Source organism: Zalophus californianus, chromosome 8 (genome assembly GCF_009762305.2).
Source record: "Zalophus californianus isolate mZalCal1 chromosome 8, mZalCal1.pri.v2, whole genome shotgun sequence".
In the NCBI taxonomy this organism is placed as follows: Eukaryota; Metazoa; Chordata; class Mammalia; order Carnivora; family Otariidae; genus Zalophus; species Zalophus californianus.
This window is the reverse complement of record NC_045602.1, coordinates 129,521,810-129,533,975: the sequence shown is the minus strand read 5'-3', so window position 1 is coordinate 129,533,975 and position 12,166 is coordinate 129,521,810. Positions and strand designations below refer to the sequence as shown.

Below are 12,166 nucleotides of genomic sequence, written 5' to 3'. Positions count from 1 at the left end.
CACAACCCTGTCACTACTGGAATTGATAGTAAAGAAAGTATTTGAGCAGTGAAGACTTTCATCATGTAGAAGTTATTTAGAAAAGAATCTGGACTATTTAGATGCATTTTTGTAGTAAATCCGATGATTTAAGCACTAAAATCTTAAAACATTTACGTGTGAACCTAGCATCTCCTTTTACTTTGTAAATTAGGCCAAATATGAAATCCAGATGTCTTCCCTTTGTATTTATTTGTATTATCACTGTATGAAATCTAAGTATATTTAAGGAAAACTAAACTTGTTATAAAATTATTTTGCTTATTTTATAGTAGCTTGCCTGTCTTCTGTAACATGTAATTAGATTCTTCATCTTTGTTTCTCTAAATCAGATGCTTTGGTGCCACTCCCTCCCCCCCCCTTTTTTTTTTTTACTTTTCCAGTTCTCGTTTCCCCTTGAAATACTGATTTGGCTTTTAAAGATATATTTTGTCATAATTTCAGAAATTAATGAAATTCTGTGTTGGATGAAGTGGCTTGTTTAAACCTGCTAACTGAAGTCTTCACTGAGCTATATGTAACCACAACTAGTACTATTTTCAATTAAGTCAGAATCTTTTGGGATGTTAAGTATGGTTTGAAACTATTTTAACTTGAAATTTAGAGAAACAGCCAAAGATCAGTGCATTTACAGAGCACACCTTAACAGGCTTGGTTGGTCCTTCATGATGGTGTTCATTACTCTTCAGTATGTTTAGCCTATGACATACTCTCAGATGCACTCCAAAAGGTGGGTTCAAATGTTGAGATAATGTGTTGGTTGGGATTGACCTAAATTTGCACAGACTGTCCATGTGCTATCTTGTGCTATCCAGATTGTGGTAACACTAGAAGTGTCCCTGGGACCACAGTTGAAGTGTAGTTTTTGAGCATCTTGTGGAGGCCCATCAGCAACATCATTGCTCATCTTTAGGCTTCACCAGTCCGGTGGCCCCCAAACGCTAGGGTTCGCATTTGTTTTCTTCAGGCCAAAGAGAAGAGCCCATCACCGACTTGGAAGAATGTCAGCCCCTGTCCACTAAGTAACCCACCCCACCGGGAAAGAACCAGGGCTCCATGGGCTTGTGGCTCATCTCCAGTCGGTGTGCGAAGCACGAGGCCCTCGCACCTCATATAAGGCAGGAGGCATCACGCACGACGGGCCAGGTGTCCTTGCCCTTCCCGGTGCTGCCCGGCGCGTGAGAGCGCAGGCCTCCCAGCACGTGGAGCCGCCGGGCTGCCCGCACGCCCCCTCCCGCCAGATGTAGTCCAGGCCCAGCTGGGCCCGCGCAGGGATCCCCAGCACGGCCACCTGACTGAGTGCAGGGCGTGCTGCGGCCCGCTGCTGGTGCCTCCGCCGCCGGCGCTGCGGCCAGAGGAAGGCGCCCGCCGTGCACACGGGCCCTGGAAGCGCACTGCGGCCATTATCCGCGGCGCCTCCTAGTGGGTCAATGGCAAATCCTCTTGGTTCTCGCGAGAGCTCCCCCTCAGTGGGGATTATATAATTTCCCTTAGGTGGGGGTGCTGGTGCTACCCTCCCTCCAAAAAAGTTAGGTGCAAATCACAGGTGGGAGTGAGAGAGGTGTCCTTGGGGGACATGGGGGTAAGGGGTACTGTCCCCCACTGCCCCCCTACTTAGCTGGACAATGAGTCCTCTTATGCTAATGAGGTATTTACGTCACTTCCGCTCTTTCTCGGCCGCCATTTTGGCTAGGGCAGGTTCGGGGACTCGCTCCGAGGCGCTTGTATTGTCTGCTGAGGGGAGACGCGGGATCAGCCCCCTCCCCCGCCCGTTGCCGCCGCCGCCTCCGCCGGCCCGGTCTCCCCTCCGCCGCCTGCCGGGATCCATGAGCTGAACTCCCGCCCCCCCCCCCGGTCGCCGCCATCTTGTGCCCCCTCCCCCTCCCTCGGGCAGCGCTAAGGGGGATTTTGGCGTCTCCTCAGACACAGCTCCCTCTCTCGGTCCCCGCTGCTGAGGAGCGAGAGGAGTGCGGCCGCCGCCGCCCGCCTGCCCGCGCCGGTGAAGCCGCCTCTCCCACACCCTCCGTCTCCTCCCTCCGCCCCTCCTTTGTCTGCACCGCTCGACGACGCTGCCGCCGCCGCCCGCGCGGGGACTGGAGGGAGCCGCTCGCGCCGCCGCCGCCGCCCGCCGCTCTGCTGCGCCCGCCGCGCCCCCCGGCAGCAGCCGCGGCCGCGGCGCGAGCCGGAGCCCGCCGAGCCAGAGCGCGACGAGGCCCCGGGCGCGCCCTCGCCGCCGCCACCGCCGTGCCGCCGCCATCCGCCCGCCGCCGCCGCCGCCGCCGCCGCCCGGCCCCCGAGCACGCCGGCCCCGCGCGCGCCTCGAGGCCGAGTCAAGGTAAGCCCCGGCGGCCGCCGCGCGCCGACCCCGCGGCCCGGCCCCGCTCCCGCCGCGCCGGCCCCGCGGGCGCATTGTTGTTCCGACTGCCAGCCCTCCAGCCACACACATGCTCCTTTGCATACTCCGGTGCTGACGGAGCGCCCGCCCCGGCGCGGACCGCTACCCGGGTTCTGCTCCGGGGTCCAGGCGCCTCCTCCTGCAGCCCGACCCCCCCCCTTCCCCGCCCCGTGAGCCCGCCGAGGCCAGCAGCCGGCCTGGCCCCCAGAGCTTGTCCCGCTGATGGCATCTCCCTCCACCCCGCCCCCAGCAAGAACCGAGCTGCTCCCATCCCTGGAACTAATCCCTTCCTCCCGCCCCCCCCCCCCAAACGAGCCCCCCACGCACACCCCCAGTGCCTGGAACGAGCCTTCTGCCAGGTCTACCCATCCTTAGCTGGGGGAGGGGGGGACAGATTGGGGGGCGGGGAGCATGCATGGCACAGAGTGGAAAGTCTTTGCCTCCGCCGTGCAACCCTTCTTCCCCAACATGCCAGCTCCCCTCCTAACCACGGAGTCCACCACCACCCCCTTTTCTCAGTCGCAGCTGCCTGGTCAGCACGACCTCTTTCGAACATTCTGAACCCCAACTTTGCAATAAGGTGGTAAAAAATGGCAATCCAGAAAGCTGCGAAAAGATTTTTTTTTAAATGCAATGAATGGGGAGGAGTTTTTGAGCACCCTTTTATTCACCTCTCTTTCCTCTGGGCTGCCTGCCTGCCCTCCCCTCCCCCCCAACCTGGATGCCTGTCTGCTGGAAAAGGCGCGATTGCTTCTCTTCCTCTTCTGCCCAAGATCAGGCGCTAAGGTCTAATATCTTTTTTAGCCACACTAAGTCTTCTTGATGTTCTTGCATTCACCAGTTCCTCTGGGCAGTTCTTGCTATAACCCCATTTCTCAGACAAAGGCATAGGAGGGAAAAAGAACCAAACTGTTTCCTGTGTTTGCCATTTTAATGCTGTCCATCCCCACACACCCAATTCCTGTCCCTGATGCTTCTCGTGCCAGTGTCTTGAACCTTCAAGATGGGGGGCGGGGGAGAACCAACTCCTGGGTAGCTTGATACAGTTTCTTTATAAATCTGCATTGTTGCTTCTGGTTTATGGCCATCAAGAAAATACCAGCCCCCACCCAAAATGCACCGCAGCCAAGTCGGCTAAAGGCGATGAGTGTTGGAGTCAGTAGGGGGCGCATTCCCTGCACTGGGTAAGGCTGCAGAGGGGGGAAGGGCCCCAGAGCTAGAACAGGATGTGCTTCACAGCGCCTTCTACAGACCATGGGAAAATGGACCCAGCAAGACACACACTCTCGCACTCTTAGTTGGTGAGCTGACAGCAACATGGCGAAGGATTAAGTGAGTCAAGAGCGGTGATTTTATTTCTTTTAAAAGAATCCACCCTGCATTTTAGAAGTTCCTTCTTTTTACTTTTTCAAAACTGTTGACCCTCAGACAATCCACATTTGTTCTTGGCACATCATTGGTACACAGATTTCCTATTCTCTGGAATCTGGAATTCTTCCACCTTAAGCTTTGAATGTGTCACCATGTCTTTTTCCAAGGTCAGATGGTAAAAGGGAAAGTTTAAAACCTGAGAGTAATGGGTTTGGGGGTATTGCCGATTACCTCCTTTCTTCATGGCCCAAATCTTTCCAATTCTTTTGAGAGGTAAAAATCATTCTTGAAGGATGTTAGATTTTAGTGGGGTAGTAATTTTCATAAGCATGTAGATGGGTGTCATGATTTGCAAAGCCTTGTTGGTAAACATCAAACCCATGTTGAGTTCTTCATTGTCAAACTCAACAGAGTTGATTGTAAAATTTTGTTGCCTTCCAACTTTGGACTTGTAATTGCCATTCATTACCTCAGTAGCCAACCACCTTTGCAAAAGTGTTGACACCGGTCTTCTGTGAGCACCCACCTTCTTAGGGTGTGTTGATTTCTATAGATTTTACTCCTCTTGTTATTTCCATAGGTGTGAGATGCACAATGCGAAACCTAGGCCCCAGCTTTTGCACCATGATGCACAGGGTTGTACTTTTTGTACTGAACTGATAGGTGGCCTAGTGGTTATGCCCTGTACTACCATTTTGAGGATCTGGACTCCGTTCCTGCCTTGCTCTTTGGACCACATTGTCAATTCACACCGGTGGGTATATTCATTTTGGAGGGTGGGAACTGCAGCAACAGGGAAGCCAGAGATTTCTTCCTCCTTGGTCACCACCAAAGCCAGCACTTCCAAAATTTCAGCCTAGCCACATTCCTCAAGAGCTGGTTGCAGTCGTGGGTTCTGAACAGAGAAATGACTTATGGCTTGTTTAAGAGAAAATTTTTAAGTTGCTAATATTGTTTTAATCATTTGCATTCTGCACTCTTGTGTATAAAGTATGTGAAGTTCTCAGTTATTGTTATCTTGATGACCCAATCTCAAGAGTTGCTAAGCTTCTATAAACCTTAACAGATTCTCTGATCAGAACAGGCCTTTCCATGTACTTGCTACCAATGATTGACAGTGGTTGTTGATATTCAGGGTACTTTTAAGACTTTGTTGCAAGTATTTTATATAGATACATCAAGGTAAATTTATGGGTGTATTCTTTGATACATAGTTAATCAGTTGGTGCCTAAGGGAGAATTTTCATGGAACATATGCTACCAAGTAACATTTTGGTGACTGAAAAGGAAGCAGCTTGGTTCAGGTATTCCAGTGGAGACTTAACTATATTGGTTTTGCAATTTTTTAGTAACCACAGAATCAGATTTTAAATCTAAATGGTAATATTTATAATTTTTAAATACTGCTTAGTATATGTTAAATAGATATAATTTTGACCTGTACTTGGTCTTTGATACATAGTTATATTGAGTTTTTAGAGGAGTAATTTGAAAACAACTTATTTGAGGGTATGTTTGAGGTGAGGCTTGTGAAGGTGCTTTTGTTTGATTTGGCAAATTATACATAAGATACAGTGTTAACTGATAATCCTTAGTGGTAATAGCCATTTTCCCCCTACAGGAAAACTTGCTATGAGCTCTTAGAAAGCATGTATTCTGCAGTTTCAAGGTTTCCTGGTTTTGGCATCAAAATAAATAAAAAGTGAAACGATTGGGCTTGAGAGCTGGAATTTAGGTAAACTGTGAGGGTTCGTTAAAAGTTCGGTAAAAAGCCTCAACTAACTAGAGGGTGGGGATGGGTATTCTGTTTAATTGAATTTTAAGTAGAAATTCCTTCTTTATCTGGCCATTGTTGAAAATTTCCTAAAATTACCTTATCAGAGGCTGCTATACGTTGAACTAACTAAATCTTTGATTTGGGTTCTTATTGTCTCTATAGAAAATATAGGAGATTGGGCTTTGAATCTCTAAAGACCTCTGGCCCCGCCTGTCCTGGAAGTCATTGGTTGTAAACATACCCACTGTGAATTTGTTTTGCTTAAATTTCTCTTTTTTTTCCTTAAACCAGAGTGCAGGAAAAGTTCTAATACTATTTATGTTAAAAATAAAACGTCACCATGTTGAACAGATTAAGTGTCAAGTAAGTTCTCAATTATTGTTATTTTGATGACCCAATCTCGAGAGTTGCTAAGCTTTTAAAAACTAAAGATTCTCTGATCAGAATAGGACTTTTCATTAACATGTAGTTGCTACTAGATAATCAGCTTAAATAGGCTTTTACCAAGTAAAAATGACTTCTGTTTTTTGTTCGATTTGATTACTAAAAGCATAATTAAATAAGGTACACCATGTGTTAAAAATTGTTGCTTTCCTTGTAACTAAATGTAATTTCTAGTATTTTGAAAATTTAAGTGTTCAGCAATCTGTCGGTTGATACACTTAAGGTGATGTACACATGCTGGCTACATGTTTAATTGTGGGAATTACTTTAATGAGGAAGATAGAGCTGATCAGTTACAAAGGTGCAAGTAGGGATCAATACTTGGGTAGAGAGAGAGAAAAGAAAAATCTCAGAATTTCAGTAGTATTTTTGTCTTTTGGGAACTATATATAAATAACAAAATTACATAAGTTGTAATAGACCTTGGCAGGTTGATTCCATCAATTGGTGTGTACATAGATACACACAAAATACAACTCACTTTTTTAGAGTTGGAAATAACTGTCATTAAATACAAAGTCCGAGCATCAGAGATGTGGTTGGGAAATAATACATTTAGCTACGGAAAAAAATGTCGGAATTAGACATTGTAGTTTTTTAAAATAACCTGTTAAAATGTTAGTGAGATGACTTGCAAAATGATGTGAAAGTAGCCAAAAAATGGAAATTTTTATAAGATTAGAAGTTAATTTGTAGTTTACACCAAGATGCCGAGTACTATTGTGTAATAATCTACGTGTTCATCCTGAACTTCCAAAAGGGCTTTCCCTTTAAAGTCTGTTATGTCTTCCAGAAGATAAAATATATTTTCCATGGGAGTTTAACTTTGATTTATTTGCCTAAAAAGCATGAACATTAAGTAAAATGTTGCTCCCCTGAGTAAATAATTTAATTATAGAGTCACAGAGCTTGACATGTTCTTAGCATCATGCAAACTTCCCCTAGTTTTGTAAGAGCTTGTGGCGTTAAATCTAGAACAAATGCCATATTTTGCTGATGTGCATCACTGTCAGTTACACATTTTATGTTGTTAGTTTGGAAACTTGGCATTTGAAACTAGTGAGAACCAAAGCCCCCCACTAAGTGAATTGATACTTTGAATGTAGAAGCTGTTTCTTGTTTACTCATTTCTGCCTTAATCACTGAGATACTTTATAGAAGAAGCCATTCTTGTTTACCCCAGCATGAGTGGCCACGGTTCCCTCCTGACTTCATGTTTTTTATATTGTTTGTGTGCCTGATCCTGTTAATTACAAAGTGAGAGGAAGGATGATTGTGCTCCCTCAGTATTTTCTGTGTCTTAGTTCTCCTTAGACCTAGACCTGTGTTTTGGTTGTGACCTACCTTTGATATCTGGCAGTTAAGGAGTCATCTTAAATGAGAATCCATATTCTCTTTCACTGGAGGAAGGCTCTCCTTACATATTATCAGGCTTCTCAGATTGGTATATATATATCAACTTGATTATAATGTGATGTGTTTGTCTATATTAGGAAGTCACAGATAAAATGTGAGCCAACTATATACAGGAACTGTTTTGATTGAGGGCACACATTTTCTAATCAGTGTAAAATGCAAAGTTCTTTTCACTATTTCCGTTCTGAGTTCTCTCATCTCCACGTATGCATTCAATCGTCCTCTGCCTGTAGTTCTTTGAAATGGACTCTCAAGCTTCCTTGCTTTTATTGATCCCTAGCTGAGTTCTAAGACCACAGCTTGAGAAATAATGAAATCTCCAGAATTGCAGCCGAGTTCCAGAATTAAAGGTGTGGAAATTAAGAGGAGAGCATAAACGCTTTTGATAAAGTTTACTAAGGAAGACTGCCCTGAACACGTACTGCAGTTTAAGATTTAAGGTTTAACTCAAAAACATGCACACAATCTGTAGGAGACTTGTACATTGTTTGACCATCCCTTAGAATTAAAAATAAATCCCTACACATCCTGACTCCCTCTCCAGTAAGGGTGTAGATTTGTAATTGAGTCACTCAGCTGTGGGTTGTTTCTGTTTATGTGTCACTTCTGTGACTTGGTTGATGCCTTTAAGAAGGGTGAGCTGTAAGTGTAAAGGCCTCTTTGCTGGCCTTTAGGGTAATATTAACGGCATGCCCATTTTATTTGCCAAGCATTTTTTAAACCATTCTCAATTTTCTCAGGATTGTCCTTGTTTCACAAGTGGGGAAATCAAGGCACTGTGACATGCAGTGATGAAGTGAGCCTCAGAATGTGTTCATGCCAGGCCTGTGCTTGAACACAGGCTTTTGTAGGTTTCCCTTGTGCTCTTTGGCTCATGAAGGGTCACATGAATGCTTCATAACTGGGTAGTGCTGTTTCGTGCTTGTGTGTCGTGAATACCCAAGGATCCTAAATGGGCTTGACAGTCAGAGGCTGGCCACACCCCCAGCAAGAGAGTACCGGCAAAATTGTGCTAGGGGTGGTTAGTTGAAGCAGCACATGTCTGGTTTGAAGTTGCCTCTACAAGGATCTAAAAAGAAAGTTTGTTTAGGGTCCTGTCGCTTTTCCCAGTGTTTTGGTTTAGGGCAGTCTTGTTCTTTCTTTCCTCTGAACAGTTATTTTTGCTTAGACAGATAATTGCTGGCTTTTGCCCTTCTGCCTTTCCTTTTTCTGAACCCTCTGGGCTCTGTTTAGGAGTTTGTGGAAGGCTGTGCTTCCATTGAAACATGCAGCTTTTTCTGGTGGGAACTGGCAACAAATGAGAACCTGAATGAGTGGTTTCTTTTGAAATCTGGTGTATCTGAAGAAACTTCCATCTAGCAGAAATATGGAAGAATTCATTAAAAGTTTAAATTGGGGGTTGTAAACGTAAGTCAACAGTTAGAATTCTTGCTCTTGTGAAAGGGGTGGGGAGTGTCCTGTGCAGTCGGCTCAAAGTCCTGGTCCACAATCAGGTAGGCTTAAAAACAACACCAAGAAAAACTTCTCTGCAGAAAGTTTAAGAGTTGAGCCCACCAAGTGGCAAAGCCTGCTACACGAATAATGCTTCTGCTACAAAGAAAGCTTTGCCTGTAGGGCTTGGCTCCTAGGAGATCACTCAGAAAAACTTGAGGGGATTCAAGTAAACTATTCTGTTATTCATGAATGAGGAGAAAAGTACCTTTCCCTTACTCTGGGAAAATTATTTCGGAGTAGTTTTGATAGAACATGGAAATTTTCTCATTAAGGAATTAAAAATAACCTACTTTGTGTCCTATGCCATTTAGATGACCAGACCAGTGACATGCTACTGGAATGATTATAAGTGGACACATCTGGATGTCTTCTTAGGCCCCCAGTTGTGAATTGATTTCCCTTTTTCACATTTCTCTTTAGCCAGGTTGTCCACCTGTATTGACAACAGCCGTGCTCCGCTATGGAGTTCTTACATAGATGGCAAGGTGTTGCGGTCATTCCCCATGGTGTGTCGCTGCCTTGCTGGAATGCCTACTTCAAACAGAGCAAATTAGGAAATGCTCCCCGTCTCATTCTCTCTAAAGCTAGATTAAGGTGTTAGAGATAGTCTCAAACCTTTTTTTTTTTTTCTTTTGGTAAGCTGTGAGGCATCTTTCTTTCTTTCAAGTAAAATTCGTTGTGAACTTCAGTATGTAAAATTGATAAAGGGTTAGGGAGCACACCTTCAGTTGCTCAGCTTTCATCTTGTCCCTCCAGCGTCATCTTCCCCTCCATGCATATATTCTATCATAGTCTCAGCACATTCTTAAAACACCCTGAAAGCCATTGGCTCCATTAGTGTTCTGTAAATTCTGGCGGTCACAGCTAGGATTCTCATCTAAAATCTGAATACTCCCAAGTAATGGGATAAACAGCAACATAATAGTTTCTGGTTGTAGGCACTAGTCTTTTAGTCTGAAAATCTTAGAAGTGACCCACATATTTTTTTTAAATAGAATATGCAAAATCTAGATCATACCTTGATGTGTCTATGTGACTTTAAGTCACCTAGGTTTATTGTGGGTACTTGCAGATATTCTATTGCATAAGCGTTTTAAGTGCCACAGAGCTTATAAAGTTAAGAATATGCTAACTCACAAATGTAAACTAGTATGTGAAAACACTATTAAGTGTGTGAATGCACATTATGATGTGTCTAGGAACAGATATATGGCAACCACATCTGATTATCAGGATTAGTAGTCCATATTTTTTAAAAGATTATACCATAGTGTGAGCTCATAATTTTCAAAGTGACTATTCTAGTATCTGATCTGGTTTAAGATAATGATAACTGCTTTAAGTGTTAACTGGCAGCATCTCATTTAATCTTTCTGGCATTGGAGTTGAACAATGGAATCGTGTCCTTCTGCATATACTATAAGGAAAGAGACCTCCAGAGGTTGAGTACATTTTTGGGTTCACAAAGCTAGTAAGTGGCAGAGTAAGGATTAAGTAAGGACACAGGTCTGCCCGGCTCCGGAACTGTCTTCTTAATCACTACATCGTACCATCTGTCTTTTGAGCAGAGGAAAGCTTTTACTGTGTTGTGTCACCCTACTTGTTAACAGAAATTTGAAGTTGTGAGGTAAAAATTTTACATGTAGCTGATAGGTCAGCTGAATTTTTATTCATGAAGACAATATAGCTTTACTGGGAAACACAAACGTGGATGTAGACTGTAGGCTTCACCCTTGAACTTCATCTTCCTTTTGCCATCACTTCAGTATCTTACTGTCTTGTACCTAAGGCTCTGCTCCGGTGATCTTGCAGACCTTTGAGATTGTGTGGGTCTGAGGTGGGTGTAAACTCGGCTGTGGTGATTCTGACAGTTGCCTAGGTCTGGTACTCCACTCCGCATGGACTTCTCTAGGCTTTTTGTAATGGGACTTGCCAAACGGGCCAGATTAATTCTCTTAAAGTGCTGTTAGAATTGTATCCTTTCTCTCCTTCAGTGTCTGCAGCACCTCCTCAGTGCCTTCCAGACGCGGTAGCGGACTCTAGCTGCACCCTCAAGGCTTCTCTCCTGTCCCCAACCTACCTGCCCAACCCTGTCATTCATTATTACTCAGAAGCTTGGCATAGCAGCCGTTCTGGACTCTATGTGTCGTCCGTAGAACTCCTTGCTGTCCCACCTCTAGAACTGTGCCAGCAAGTTTTTTTGTTGTTTTGTTTGCAGTGAATGCAGATTCTCAACTTACCTAGTGGCCCCAGCTTAGCATCTGCTTCCACCTTCTCCTGAGCTCCCCTGCTGAGAATGAATTCTCCCTCTTAGGAAACCTCAGAGCTTTTAGTTCGTGACACATCTGACACTTCGCTTCTTTTCCTGTAGATATTTATGGGTTGTCATCTCTGTAAGTCCTTTCTAGGTAGGGGCTTTTCCTTAGTCTACATTTATTGAGTGCTTGCTATGTGTCAGCCACTGCTGTAGATGCTAGACACCTAGCAAGGGGGGAAAAAACAACAAGGAGCATCTTCTTAATAGACCTTCTTTGCTTTTGATCATGAGATGGTACCCTTGTCTTCCTGCATATTTTAAGGGTTCGTAATTCCATCCTTTGAGATCAGGAAGATCAATCTCTGCTGAAAAATGATTCATAGTGGTTGTAATTTACAGACATAAATACCTCTTTACCATACTGTATCAATTATAATTTCAGGTCATACTTTCCTAAATCTGAAGTCACCTGTGATCAGCATTTAAAATAAAACAAATTTTAAGTCACAGTGTAATTATAATTTTGGAGATTGATAATATGGTGAATGGGGCTGCTTATTTCCCATTAGATTCTTGATTTGATATTAATGAGCCACACCACATGAAAGAAAACAAAACTTGCCAAGATTAAGTTGTCATCATTGTGTTACCTTAATTTGTTTTTCCTAGAACCTCTCCCCTTTTGCAGTTCTGTCCTTATAACTGTTTGAAAGAAACTTAAGGTTATTTAAAAATTTAATACATGGAAATTCTTTGAAAATCTTTACTGATACATGCTCTAGAATCATTTCACTTCTGCAAAACTAAAAAATAGTTGAACTTATTAAAGTAACCCCAGCTGGATTAAATCTGTTAGTTAAGGCAGAGGGAATTGGAGCCTTTGACAGTGACAGAAGTGATATGTTCCTCTGTTCCTGGCCTCTTGGAGTAGAGCAGATTTGCTAGGAAAATGAATTCTAAGATTTTGCGGGGG

At 44.2% G+C, this 12,166-nt stretch overlaps 1 protein-coding gene across 5 annotated transcripts in view; it reads left to right on the top strand.

Annotated features, from left to right (window-relative positions):
• The window catches only part of LOC113937620 (activity dependent neuroprotector homeobox), a 33,981-nt gene that overhangs the window by 1,568 nt on the left and 20,247 nt on the right, over nucleotides 1-12,166 (top strand). The window contains exons 1-3 of one of the 5 annotated variants that reach the window (XM_027622178.1): nucleotides 2,298-2,374; nucleotides 4,386-4,559; nucleotides 5,874-5,945. The exons of 1 other annotated variant lie outside the window; for it this stretch is intronic. The gene's annotated coding sequence lies outside the window, so the exon portion shown is untranslated. Of the gene's footprint in view, nucleotides 1-2,277; nucleotides 2,375-4,183; nucleotides 4,560-5,873; nucleotides 5,946-12,166 lie in introns of those variants that run through there. 3 more of the 5 variants (XM_027622175.1, XM_027622180.1, XM_027622176.1) reach the window with 3 other exon arrangements.